The sequence below is a fragment of the Carcharodon carcharias genome, chromosome 12 (genome assembly GCF_017639515.1).
Source record: "Carcharodon carcharias isolate sCarCar2 chromosome 12, sCarCar2.pri, whole genome shotgun sequence".
Lineage (NCBI taxonomy): Eukaryota > Metazoa > Chordata > Chondrichthyes > Lamniformes > Lamnidae > Carcharodon > Carcharodon carcharias.
Genome location: NC_054478.1, coordinates 3,534,927 through 3,550,573, shown reverse-complemented (window position 1 = coordinate 3,550,573; position 15,647 = coordinate 3,534,927).

The window sequence follows — 15,647 nt, the reverse complement described above, 5'->3', positions numbered from 1 at the left end:
TCATCACTGTTCCCATCATCACTGTTCCCATCATCACTGTTCCCATCATCACTGTTCCCATCATCACTGTTCCCATCATCACTGTTCCCATCATCACTGTTCCCATCATCACTGTTCCCATCATCACTGTTCCCATCATCACTGTTCCCATCATCACTGTTCCCATCATCACTGTTCCCATCATCACTGTTCCCATCATCACTGTTCCCATCATCACTGTTCCCATCATCACTGTTCCCATCATCACTGTTCCCATCATCACTGTTCCCATCATCACTGTTCCCATCATCACTGTTCCCATCATCACTGTTCCCATCATCACTGTTCCCATCATCACTGTTCCCATCATCACTCGTTCCCATCATCACTGTTCCCATCATCACTGTTCCCATCATCACTGTTCCCATCATCACTGTTCCCATCATCACTGTTCCCATCATCACTGTTCCCATCATCACTGTTCCCATCATCACTGTTCCCATCATCACTGTTCCCATCATCACTGTTCCCATCATCACTGTTCCCATCATCACTGTTCCCATCATCACTGTTCCCATCATCACTGTTCCCATCATCACTGTTCCCATCATCACTGTTCCCATCATCACTGTTCCCATCATCACTGTTCCCATCATCACTGTTCCCATCATCACTGTTCCCATCATCACTGTTCCCATCATCACTGTTCCCATCATCACTGTTCCCATCATCACTGTTCCCATCATCACTACTCGTTCCCATCATCACTGTTCCCATCATCACTGTTCCCATCATCACTGTTCCCATCATCACTGTTCCCATCATCACTGTTCCCATCATCACTGTTCCCATCATCACTGTTCCCATCATCACTGTTCCCATCATCACTACTCGTTCCCATCATCACTGTTCCCATCATCACTGTTCCCATCATCACTGTTCCCATCATCACTGTTCCCATCATCACTGTTCCCATCATCTCTACTCGTTCCCATCATCACTGTTCCCATCATCACTCGTTCCCATCATCACTACTGTTCCCATCATCACTGTTCCCATCATCACTGTTCCCATCATCACTGTTCCCATCATCACTGTTCCCATCATCACTGTTCCCATCATCACTGTTCCCATCATCACTGTTCCCATCATCACTGTTCCCATCATCACTGTTCCCATCATCACTGTTCCCATCATCACTGTTCCCATCATCACTGTTCCCATCATCACTCGTTCCCATCATCACTGTTCCCATCATCACTGTTCCCATCATCACTGTTCCCATCATCACTGTTCCCATCATCACTGTTCCCATCATCACTGTTCCCATCATCACTGTTCCCATCATCACTGTTCCCATCATCACTGTTCCCATCATCACTGTTCCCATCATCACTGTTCCCATCATCACTACTCGTTCCCATCATCACTGTTCCCATCATCACTGTTCCCATCATCACTGTTCCCATCATCACTGTTCCCATCATCACTGTTCCCATCATCACTACTCGTTCCCATCATCACTGTTCCCATCATCACTGTTCCCATCATCACTACTCGTTCCCATCATCACTGTTCCCATCATCACTGTTCCCATCATCACTACTCGTTCCCATCATCACTGTTCCCATCATCACTGTTCCCATCATCACTGTTCCCATCATCACTGTTCCCATCATCACTGTTCCCATCATCACTGTTCCCATCATCACTGTTCCCATCATCACTACTCGTTCCCATCATCACCGTTCACATCATCACTGTTCCTATCATCACTGTTCCCATCATCACTGTTCCCATCATCACTGTTCCCATCATCACTGTTCCCATCATCACTACTCGTTCCCATCATCACTACTCGTTCCCATCATCACTGTTCTCATCATCACTGTTCCCATCATCACTGTTCCCATCATCACTGTTCCCATCATCACTGTTCCCATCATCACTGTTCCCATCATCACTGTTCCCATCATCACTGTTCCCATCATCACTGTTCCCATCATCACTGTTCCCATCATCACTGTTCCCATCATCACTGTTCCCATCATCACTGTTCCCATCATCACTGTTCCCATCATCACTGTTCCCATCATCACTACTCGTTCCCATCATCACTGTTCCCATCATCACCGTTCCCATCATCACTGTTATCATCATCACTGTTCCCATCATCACTGTTCCCATCATCACTGTTCCCATCATCACTGTTCCCATCATCACTGTTCCCATCATCACTGTTCCCATCATCACTGTTCCCATCATCACTGTTCCCATCATCACTGTTCCCATCATCACTGTTCCCATCATCACTGTTCCCATCATCACTACTCGTTCCCATCATCACTGTTCCCATCATCACTGTTCCCATCATCACTGTTCCCATCATCACTACTCGTTCCCATCATCACTACTCGTTCCCATCATCACTGTTCCCATCATCACTGTTCCCATCATCACTGTTCCCATCATCACTGTTCCCATCATCACTGTTCCCATCATCACTGTTCCCATCATCACTGTTCCCATCATCACCGTTCCCATCATCACTGTTCCCATCATCACTGTTCCCATCATCACTGTTCCCATCATCACTGTTCCCATCATCACTGTTCCCATCATCACTGTTCCCATCATCACTGTTCCCATCATCACTACTCGTTCCCATCATCACTGTTCCCATCGTCACTACTCGTTCCCATCATCACTGTTCCCATCATCACTGTTCCCATCATCACTGTTCCCATCATCACTGTTCCCATCATCACTGTTCCCATCATCACTACTCGTTCCCATCATCACTACTCGTTCCCATCATCACTGTTCCCATCATCACTGTTCCCATCATCACTGTTCCCATCATCACTGTTCCCATCATCACTGTTCCCATCATCACTGTTCCCATCATCACTACTCGTTCCCATCATCACTGTTCCCATCATCACTGTTCCCATCATCACTGTTCCCATCATCACTGTTCCCATCATCACTACTCGTTCCCATCATCACTGTTCCCATCATCACTGTTCCCATCATCACTGTTCCCATCATCACTGTTCCCATCATCACTGTTCCCATCATCACTGTTCCCATCATCACTACTCGTTCCCATCATCACTGTTCCCATCATCACTGTTCCCATCATCACTGTTCCCATCATCACTGTTCCCATCATCACTGTTCCCATCATCACTGTTCCCATCATCACTACTCGTTCCCATCATCACTGTTCCCATCATCACTGTTCCCATCATCACTACTCGTTCCCATCATCACTGTTCCCATCATCACTACTCGTTCCCATCATCACTGTTCCCATCATCACTGTTCCCATCATCACTACTCGTTCCCATCATCACTGTTCCCATCATCACTGTTCCCATCATCACTGTTCCCATCATCACTGTTCCCATCATCACTGTTCCCATCATCACTGTTCCCATCATCACTGTTCCCATCATCACTGTTCCCATCATCACTGTTCCCATCATCACTGTTCCCATCATCACTGTTCCCATCATCACCGTTCCCATCATCACTGTTCCCATCATCACTGTTCCCATCATCACTGTTCCCATCATCACTGTTCCCATCATCACTGTTCCCATCATCACTACTCGTTCCCATCATCACTGTTCCCATCATCACTGTTCCCATCATCACTGTTCCCATCATCACTGTTCCCATCATCACTGTTCCCATCATCACTGTTCCCATCATCACTGTTCCCATCATCACTGTTCCCATCATCACTGTTCCCATCATCACTGTTCCCATCATCACTACTCGTTCCCATCATCACCGTTCACATCATCACTGTTCCTATCATCACTGTTCGCATCATCACTGTTCCCATCATCACTGTTCCCATCATCACTGTTCCCATCATCACTGTTCCCATCATCACTGTTCCCATCATCACTACTCGTTCCCATCATCACTGTTCCCATCATCACTGTTCCCATCATCACTGTTCCCATCATCACTGTTCCCATCATCACTGTTCCCATCATCACTACTCGTTCCCTTCATCACTGTTCCCATCATCACTGTTCCCATCATCACTGTTCCCATCATCACTGTTCCCATCATCACTGTTCCCATCATCACTACTCGTTCCCATCATCACTGTTCCCATCATCATCGTTCCCATCATCACTGTTCCCATCATCACTGTTCCCATCATCACTGTTCCCATCATCACTACTCGTTCCCATCATCACTGTTCCCATCATCACTGTTCCCATCATCACTGTTCCCATCATCACTGTTCCCATCATCACTGTTCCCATCATCACTACTCGTTCCCATCATCACTGTTCCCATCATCACTGTTCCCATCATCACTACTCGTTCCCATCATCACTGTTCCCATCATCACTGTTCCCATCATCACTACTCGTTCCCATCATCACTGTTCCCATCATCACTGTTCCCATCATCACTGTTCCCATCATCACTGTTCCCATCATCACTGTTCCCATCATCACTGTTCCCATCATCACTGTTCCCATCATCACTACTCGTTCCCATCATCACCGTTCACATCATCACTGTTCCTATCATCACTGTTCCCATCATCACTGTTCCCATCATCACTGTTCCCATCATCACTGTTCCCATCATCACTGTTCCCATCATCACTGTTCCCATCATCACTGTTCCCATCATCACTGTTCCCATCATCACTGCTCGTTCGCATCATCACTGTTCCCATCATCACTGTTCCCATCATCACTGTTCCCATCATCACTGTTCCCATCATCACTGTTCCCATCATCACTACTTGTTCCCATCATCACTGTTCCCATCATCACTGTTCCCATCATCACTGTTCCCATCATCACTGTTCCCATCATCACTGTTCCCATCATCACTGTTCCCATCATCACTACTCGTTCCCATCATCACTGTTCCCATCATCACTACTCGTTCCCATCATCACTGTTCCCATCATCACTACTCGTTCCCATCATCACCGTTCACATCATCACTGTTCCCATCATCACTGTTCCCATCATCACTGTTCCCATCATCACAGTTCCCATCATCACTGTTCACATCATCACTGTTCCCATCATCACTGTTCCCATCATCACTACTCGTACCCATCATCACTGTTCCCATCATCACTGTTCCCATCATCACTGTTCCCATCATCACTGTTCCCATCATCACTGTTCCCATCATCACTGTTCCCATCATCACTGTTCCCATCATCACTGTTCCCATCATCACTACTCGTTCCCATCATCACTGTTCCCATCATCACTGTTCCCATCATCACTGTTCCCATCATCATCGTTCCCATCATCACTGTTCCCATCATCACTGTTCCCATCATCACTGTTCCCATCATCACTGTTCCCATCATCACTGTTCCCATCATCACTGTTCCCATCATCACTACTCGTTCCCATCATCACTGTTCCCATCATCACTGTTCCCATCATCACTGTTCCCATCATCACTGTTCCCATCATCATCGTTCCCATCATCACTGTTCCCATCATCACTGTTCCCATCATCCCTGTTCCCATCATCACCGTTCCCATCATCACTGTTCCCATCTTCACTGTTCCCATCATCACTGTTCCCATCATCACTGTTCCCATCATCACTGTTCCCATAATCACTGTTCCCATCATCACTGTTCCCATCATCATTACTCGTTCCCATCATCACCGTTCACATCATCACTGTTCCCATCATCACTGTTCCCATCATCACTGTTCCCATCATCACTGTTCCCATCATCACTGTTCCCATCATCACTGTTCCCATTATCACTGTTCCCATCATCACTGTTCCCATCATCACTGTTCCCATCATCACTGTTCCCATCATCACTGTTCCCATCATCACTGTTCCCATCATCACTACTTGTTCCCATCATCACTGTTCCCATCATCACTACTCGTTCCCATCATCACTGATCCCATCATCACTACTTGTTCCCATCATCACTGTTCCCATCATCACTGCTCGTTCCCATCATCACTGTTCCCATCATCACTACTTGTTCCCATCATCACTGTTCCCATCATCACTACTCGTTCCCATCATCACTACTCGTTCCCATCATCACTGTTCCCATCATCACTACTTGATCCCATCATCACTGTTCCCATCATCACTGTTCCCATCATCACTACTCGTTCCCATCATCACTGTTCCCATCATCACTGTTCCCATCATCACTGTTCCCATCATCACTGTTCCCATCATCACTGTTCCCATCATCACTACTCGTTCCCATCATCACTGTTCCCATCATCACTACTCGTTCCCATCATCACTCTTCCCATCATCACTGTTCCCATCATCACTGTTCCCATCATCACTGTTCCCATCATCACTGTTCCCATCATCACTACTCGTTCCCATCATCACTGTTCCCATCATCACTACTCGTTCCCATCATCACTGTTCCCATCATCACTACTCGTTCCCATCATCACTGTTCCCATCATCACTGTTCCCATCATCACTGTTCCCATCATCACTACTCGTTCCCATCATCACTGTTCCCATCATCACTACTCGTTCCCATCATCACTGTTCCCATCATCACTGTTCCCATCATCACTGTTCCCATCATCACTACTCGTTCCCATCATCACTGTTCCCATCATCACTGTTCCCATCATCACTGTTCCCATCATCACTGTTCCCATCATCACTGTTCCCATCATCACTGTTCCCATCATCACTGTTCCCATCATCACTGTTCCCATCATCACTGTTCCCATCATCACTACTCGTTCCCATCATCACTACTCGTTCCCATCATCACTGTTCCCATCATCACTGTTCCCATCATCACTGTTCCCATCATCACTGTTCCCATCATCACTGTTCCCATCATCACTGTTCCCATCATCACTACTCGTTCCCATCATCACTACTCGTTCCCATCATCACTGTTCCCATCATCACTGTTCCCATCATCTCTGTTCCCATCATCACTGTTCCCATCATCACTGTTCCCATCATCACTGTTCCCATCATCACTGTTCCCATCATCACTGTTCCCATCATCACTGTTCCCATCATCACTGTTCCCATCATCACTGTTCCCATCATCACTGTTCCCATCATCACTACTCGTTCCCATCATCACTGTTCCCATCATCACTGTTCCCATCATCACTGTTCCCATCATCACTGTTCCCATTATCACTGTTCCCATCATCACTACTCGTTCCCATCATCACTGTTCCCATCATCACTGTTCCCATCATCACTGTTCCCATCATCACTGTTCCCATCATCACTGTTCCCATCATCACTGTTCCCATCATCACTACTCGTTCCCATCATCACTGTTCCCATCATCACTGTTCCCATCATCACTGTTCCCATCATCACTGTTCCCATCATCACTACTCGTTCCCATCATCACTGTTCCCATCATCACTACTCGTTCCCATCATCACTGTTCCCATCATCACTGTTCCCATCATCACTGTTCCCATCATCACTGTTCCCATCATCACTGTTCCCATCATCACTGTTCCCATCATCACTGTTCCCATCATCACTGTTCCCATCATCACTGTTCCCATCATCACTGCTCGTTCCCATCATCACTGTTCCCATCATCACTGTTCCCATCATCACTGTTCCCATCATCACTGTTCCCATCATCACTGTTCCCATCATCACTGTTCCCATCATCACTGTTCCCATCATCACTCCTCGTTCCCATCATCACTGTTCCCATCATCACTGTTCCCATCATCACTGTTCCCATCATCACTGTTCCCATCATCACTGTTCCCATCATCACTGTTCCCATCATCACTGTTCCCATCATCACTGTTCCCATCATCACTGTTCCCATCATCACTACTCGTTCCCATCATCACTGTTCCCATCATCACTGTTCCCATCATCACTGTTCCCATCATCACTGTTCCCATCATCACAGTTCCCATCATCACTACTCGTCCCATCATCACTGTTCCCATCATCACTGTTCCCATCATCACTGTTCCCATCATCACTGTTCCCATCATCACTGTTCCCATCATCACTACTCGTTCCCATCATCACTGTTCCCATCATCACTGTTCCCATCATCACTGTTCCCATCATCACTGTTCCCATCATCACTACTCGTTCCCATCATCACTGTTCCCATCATCACTGTTCCCATCATCACAGTTCCCATCATCACTGTTCCCATCATCACTACTCGTTCCCATCATCAGTGTTCCCATCATCACTGTTCCCATCATCACTACTCGTTCCCATCATCACTGTTCCCATCATCACTGTTCCCATCATCACTACTCGTTCCCATCATCACTGTTCCCATCATCACTGTTCCCATCATCACTGTTCCCATCATCACTGTTCCCATCATCACTGTTCCCATCATCACTGTTCCCATCATCACTACTCGTTCCCATCATCACTGTTCCCATCATCACTGTTCCAATCATCACTGTTCCCATCATCACTGTTCCCATCATCACTGTTCCCATCATCACTGTTCCCATCATCACTACTCCTTCCCATCATCACTGTTCCCATCATCACTACTCGTTCCCATCATCACTGTTCCCATCATCACTGCTCGTTCCCATCATCACTGTTCCCATCATCACTGTTCCCATCCTCACTACGCGTTCCCATCATCACTGTTCCCATCATCACTGTTCCCATCATCACTACTCGTTCCCATCATCACTGTTCCCATCATCACTGTTCCCATCATCACTGTTCCCATCATCACTGTTCCCATCATCACTGTTCCCATCATCACTGTTCCCATCATCACTGTTCCCATTATCACTGTTCCCATCATCACTGTTCCCATCATCACTACTCGTTCCCATCATCACTGTTCCCATCATCACTACTCGTTCCCATCATCACTGTTCCCATCATCACTGTTCCCATCATCACTGTTCCCATCATCACTGTTCCCATCATCACTGTTCCCATCATCACTACTCGTTCCCATCATCACTGTTCCCATCATCACTACTCGTTCCCATCATCACTGTTCCCATCATCACTGTTCCCATCATCACTACTCGTTCCCATCATCACTGTTCCCATCATCACTGTTCCCATCATCACTGTTCCCATCATCACTGTTCCCATCATCACTGTTCCCATCATCACTGTTCCCATCATCACTGTTCCCATCATCACTGTTCCCATCATCACTACTCGTTCCCATCATCACTGTTCCCATCATCACTGTTCCCATCATCACTGTTCCCATCATCACTGTTCCCATCATCACTGTTCCCATCATCACTACTCGTTCCCATCATCACTGTTCCCATCATCACTACTCGTTCCCATCATCACTGTTCCCATCATCACTGCTCGTTCCCATCATCACTGTTCCCATCATCACTGTTCCCATCATCACTGTTCCCATCATCACTGTTCCCATCATCACTGTTCCCATCATCACTGTTCCCATCATCACTGTTCCCATCATCACTGTTCCCATCATCACTGTTCCCATCATCACTGTTCCCATCATCACTACTCGTTCCCATCATCACTGTTCCCATCATCACTGTTCCCATCATCACTACTCGTTCCCATCATCACTGTTCCCATCATCACTGTTCCCATCATCACTGTTCCCATCATCACTGTTCCCATCATCACTACTCGTTCCCATCATCACTGTTCCCATCATCACTGTTCCCATCATCACTACTCGTTACCATCATCACTGTTCCCATCATCACTACTCGTTCCCATCATCACTGTTCCCATCATCACTGTTCCCTTCATCACTGTTCCCATCATCACTGTTCCCATCATCACTGTTCCCATCATCACTGTTCCCATCATCACTACTCGTTCCCATCATCACTGTTCCCATCATCACTGTTCCCATCATCACTACTCGTTCCCATCATCACTGTTCCCATCATCACTGTTCCCATCATCACTACTCGTTCCCATCATCACTGTTCCCATCATCACTGTTCCCATCATCACTGTTCCCATCATCACTACTCGTTCCCATCATCACTGTTCCCATCATCACTGTTCCCATCATCACTACTCGTTCCCATCATCACTGTTCCCATCATCACTGTTCCCATCATCACTACTCGTTCCCATCATCACTACTCGTTCCCATCATCACTGTTCCCATCATCACTGTTCCCATCATCACTGTTCCCATCATCACTACTCGTTCCCATCATCACTGTTCCCATCATCACTACTCGTTCCCATCATCACTGTTCCCATCATCACTGTTCCCATCATCACTGTTCCCATCATCACTGTTCCCATCATCACTGTTCCCATCATCACTACTCGTTCCCATCATCACTGTTCCCATCATCACTGTTCCCATCATTACTGTTCCCATCATCACTACTCGTTCCCATCATCACTGTTCCCATCATCACTGTTCCCATCATCACTGTTCCCATCATCACTGTTCCCATCATCACTGTTCCCATCATCACTGTTCCCATCATCACTGTTCCCATCATCACTCTTCCCATCATCACTACTCGTTCCCATCATCACTACTCGTTCCCATCATCACTGTTCCCATCATCACTGTTCCCATCATCACTGTTCCCATCATCACTACTCGTTCCCATCATCACTGTTCCCATCATCACTACTCGTTCCCATCATCACTACTCGTTCCCATCATCACTGTTCCCATCATCACTGTTCCCATCATCACTGTTCCCATCATCACTACTCGTTCCCATCATCACTGTTCCCATCATCACTGTTCCCATCATCACTTCTCGTTCCCATCATCACTACTCGTTCCCATCATCACTGTTCCCATCATCACTTCTCGTTCCCATCATCACTACTCGTTCCCATCATCACTGTTCCCATCATCACTTCTCGTTCCCATCATCACTACTCGTTCCCATCATCACTGTTCCCATCATCACTGTTCCCATCATCACTTCTCGTTCCCATCATCACTACTCGTTCCCATCATCACTGTTCCCATCATCACTGTTCCCATCATCACTGTTCCCATCATCACTTCTCGTTCCCATCATCACTACTCGTTCCCATCATCACTGTTCCCATCATCACTGTTCCCATCATCACTGTTCCCATCATCACTGTTCCCATCATCACTGTTCCCATCATCACTGTTCCCATCATCACTGTTCCCATCATCACTGTTCCCATCATCACTACTCGTTCCCATCATCACTGTTCCCATCATCACTGTTCCCATCATCACTGTTCCCATCATCACTGTTCCCATCATCACTGTTCCCATCATCACTACTCGTTCCCATCATCACTGTTCCCATCATCACTGTTCCCATCATCACTACTCGTTCCCATCATCACTGTTCCCATCATCACTGTTCCCATCATCACTACTCGTTCCCATCATCACTGTTCCCATCATCACTGTTCCCATCATCACTGTTCCCATCATCACTGTTCCCATCATCACTGTTCCCATCATCACTGTTCCCATCATCACTGTTCCCATCATCACTGTTCCCATCATCACTGTTCCCATCATCACTGTTCCCATCATCACTACTCGTTCCCATCATCACTGTTCCCATCATCACTGTTCCCATCATCACTACTCGTTCCCATCATCACTGTTCCCATCATCACTACTCGTTCCCATCATCACTGTTCCCATCATCACTGTTCCCATCATCACTACTCGTTCCCATCATCACTGTTCCCATCATCACTGTTCCCATCATCACTACTCGTTCCCATCATCACTGTTCCCATCATCACTGTTCCCATCATCACTGTTCCCATCATCACTGTTCCCATCATCACTGTTCCCATCATCACTGTTCCCATCATCACTGTTCCCATCATCACTGTTCCCATCATCACTGTTCCCATCATCACTGTTCCCATCATCACTGTTCCCATCATCACTGTTCCCATCATCACTACTCGTTCCCATCATCACTGTTCCCATCATCACTGTTCCCATCATCACTACTCGTTCCCATCATCACTGTTCCCATCATCACTGTTCCCATCATCACTGTTCCCATCATCACTACTCGTTCCCATGATCACTGTTCCCATCATCACTGTTCCCATCATCACTGTTCCCATCATCACTGTTCCCATCATCACTGTTCCCATCATCACTGTTCCCATCATCACTGTTCCCATCATCACTGTTCCCATCATCACTGTTCCCATCATCACAGTTCCCATCATCACTGTTCCCATCATCACTACTCGTTCCCATCATCAGTGTTCCCATCATCACTGTTCCCATCATCACTGTTCCCATCATCACTGTTCCCATCATCACTACTCGTTCCCATCATCACTGTTCCCATCATCACTACTCGTTCCCATCATCACTGTTCCCATCATCACTGTTCCCATCATCACTGTTCCCATCATCACTGTTCCCATCATCACTGTTCCCATCATCACTGTTCCCATCATCACTGTTCCCATCATCACTGCTCGTTCCCATCATCACTGTTCCCATCATCACTGTTCCCATCATCACTGTTCCCATCATCACTGTTCCCATCATCACTGTTCCCATCATCACTGTTCCCATTATCACTGTTCCCATCATCACTGTTCCCATCATCACTACTCGTTCCCATCATCACTGTTCCCATCATCACTGTTCCCATCATCACTGTTCCCATCATCACTGTTCCCATCATCACTGTTCCCATCATCACTGTTCCCATCATCACTGTTCCCATCATCACTGTTCCCATCATCACCGTTCCCATCATCACTGTTCCCATCATCACTGTTCCCATCATCACTACTCGTTCCCATCATCACTGTTCCCATCATCACTGTTCCCATCATCACTACTCGTTCCCATCATCACTGTTCCCATCATCACTACTCGTTCCCATCATCACTGTTCCCATCATCACTGTTCCCATCATCACTGTTCCCATCATCACTGTTCCCATCATCACTGTTCCCATCATCACTGTTCCCATCATCACTGTTCCCATCATCACTGTTCCCATCATCACTGTTCCCATCATCACTGTTCCCATCATCACTATTCGTTCCCATCATCACTGTTCCCATCATCACTGTTCCCATCATCACTGTTCCCATCATCACTGTTCCCATCATCACTACTCGTTCCCATCATCACTGTTCCCATCATCACTGTTCCCATCATCACTGTTCCCATCATCACTGTTCCCATCATCACTGTTCCCATCATCACTGTTCCCATCATCACTGTTCCCATCATCACTGTTCCCATCATCACTGTTCCCATCATCACTGTTCCCATCATCACTGTTCCCATCATCACTACTCGTTCCCATCATCACTGTTCCCATCATCACTGTTCCCATCATCACTGTTCCCATCATCACTGTTCCCATCATCACTGTTCCCATCATCACTGTTCCCATCATCACTGTTCCCATCATCACTACTCGTTCCCATCATCACTGTTCCCATCATCACTGTTCCCATCATCACTACTCGTTCCCATCATCACTGTTCCCATCATCACTGTTCCCATCATCACTGTTCCCATCATCACTGTTCCCATCATCACTACTCGTTCCCATCATCACTGTTCCCATCATCACTGTTCCCATCATCACTACTCGTTCCCATCATCACTGTTCCCATCATCACTACTCGTTCCCATCATCACTGTTCCCATCATCACTGTTCCCTTCATCACTGTTCCCATCATCACTGTTCCCATCATCACTGTTCCCATCATCACTGTTCCCATCATCACTACTCGTTCCCATCATCACTGTTCCCATCATCACTGTTCCCATCATCACTACTCGTTCCCATCATCACTGTTCCCATCATCACTGTTCCCATCATCACTACTCGTTCCCATCATCACTGTTCCCATCATCACTGTTCCCATCATCACTGTTCCCATCATCACTACTCGTTCCCATCATCACTGTTCCCATCATCACTGTTCCCATCATCACTACTCGTTCCCATCATCACTGTTCCCATCATCACTGTTCCCATCATCACTACTCGTTCCCATCATCACTACTCGTTCCCATCATCACTGTTCCCATCATCACTGTTCCCATCATCACTGTTCCCATCATCACTGTTCCCATCATCACTGTTCCCATCATCACTGTTCCCATCATCACTGTTCCCATCATCACTGTTCCCATCATCACTGTTCCCATCATCACTGTTCCCATCATCACTGTTCCCATCATCACTGCTCGTTCCCATCATCACTGTTCCCATCATCACTGTTCCCATCATCACTGTTCCCATCATCACTGTTCCCATCATCACTGTTCCCATCATCACTGTTCCCATCATCACAGTTCCCATCATCACTGTTCCCATCATCACTGTTCCCATCATCACTGTTCCCATCATCACTGTTCCCATCATCACTGTTCCCATCATCACTACTCGTTCCCATCATCACTGTTCCCATCATCACTGTTCCCATCATCACTGTTCCCATCATCACTGTTCCCATCATCCCTGTTCCCATCATCACTGTTCCCATCATCACTACTCGTTCCCATCATCACTGTTCCCATCATCACTGTTCCCATCATCACTACTCGTTCCCATCATCACTGTTCCCATCATCACTGTTCCCATCATCACTGTTCCCATCATCACTGTTCCCATCATCACTACTCGTTCCCATCATCACTGTTCCCATCATCACTGTTCCCATCATCACTGTTCCCATCATCACTGTTCCCATCATCACTGTTCCCATCATCACTGTTCCCATCATCACTGTTCCCATCATCACTACTCGTTCCCATCATCACTGTTCCCATCATCACTGTTCCCATCATCACTGTTCCCATCATCACTGTTCCCATCATCACTGTTCCCATCATCACTGTTCCCATCATCACTACTCATTCCCATCATCACTACTCGTTCCCATCATCACTGTTCCCATCATCACTGTTCCCATCATCACTGTTCCCATCATCACTGTTCCCATCATCACTGTTCCCATCATCACTGTTCCCATCATCACTACTCGTTCCCATCATCACTGTTCCCATCATCACTACTCGTTCCCATCATCACTGTTCCCATCATCACTGTTCCCATCATCACTGTTCCCATCATCACTGTTCCCATCATCACTGTTCCCATCATCACTGTTCCCATCATCACTGTTCCCATCATCACTGTTCCCATCATCACTGTTCCCATCATCACTACTCGTTCCCATCATCACTGTTCCCATCATCACTGTTCCCATCATCACTGTTCCCATCATCACTGTTCCCATCATCACTGTTCCCATCATCACTGTTCCCATCATCACTGTTCCCATCATCACTGTTCCCATCATCACTGTTCCCATCATCACTGTTCCCAACATCACTGTTCCCATCATCACTGTTCCCATCATCACTACTCGTTCCCATCATCACTGTTCCCATCATCACTGTTCCCATCATCACTGTTCCCATCATCACTGTTCCCATCATCACTGTTCCCATCATCACTGTTCCCATCATCACTACTCGTTCCCATCATCACTGTTCCCATCATCACTGTTCCCATCATCACTGTTCCCATCATCACTACTCGTTCCCATCATCACTGTTCCCATCATCACTGTTCCCATCATCACTGTTCCCATCATCACTGTTCCCATCATCACTGTTCCCATCATCACTGTTCCCATCATCACTGTTCCCATC